The sequence below is a fragment of the Pteropus vampyrus genome, unplaced genomic scaffold (genome assembly GCF_000151845.1).
Source record: "Pteropus vampyrus isolate Shadow unplaced genomic scaffold, Pvam_2.0 Scaffold11446, whole genome shotgun sequence".
In the NCBI taxonomy this organism is placed as follows: domain Eukaryota; kingdom Metazoa; phylum Chordata; class Mammalia; order Chiroptera; family Pteropodidae; genus Pteropus; species Pteropus vampyrus.
In genome coordinates, this window is record NW_011900227.1 from 5,323 (window position 1) to 5,880 (window position 558).

The window sequence follows — 558 nt, forward strand, 5'->3', positions numbered from 1 at the left end:
CTACTTACTTTGCTCTTAGGAATATTAAGTGAGAAAATGCCAGTAAAACTTTTAGCAGAGCCAGGCAAGGGCTCCTTTAAATGATAGCTATTACCATTATGAAGCTATGCCAGGCTCTAGGGGTAAAGTGCTAACCTATTAGCCTGTCGACCAGGACCCCCCACTCAGGGTTACTGTCCAGAGGAGAGGCAAAGGACTTCACCCAGATGTATTAACTAGTACGTGTGCACTCTGCTAGGGATGCAGGAGATGCTGCAGGAGCACACTCGAGGGCCACTGCCCCAGAGTTGGGATTGTCAGCTCCAGCATCCTCCCTCCTGCTGTCTGGAATCTCTCCCCTGGCTGGAAATATCTTCCTGCAGTTACCTGCATGACTCACCCCCTCCTGTTATTCAGGACTCTGCTCAAATGTCATCTCCTCCCAAGGAACCTTCCCTGATCTTTCTGTCTAAAATAACCCCTCCCAATTCACCCCCTTCATTATTCCATACCTTATCCTGCTTTATTTTCTTTATAGTATTTATACTCTCCATCGTTATACTATGAATCTGTTTTGGA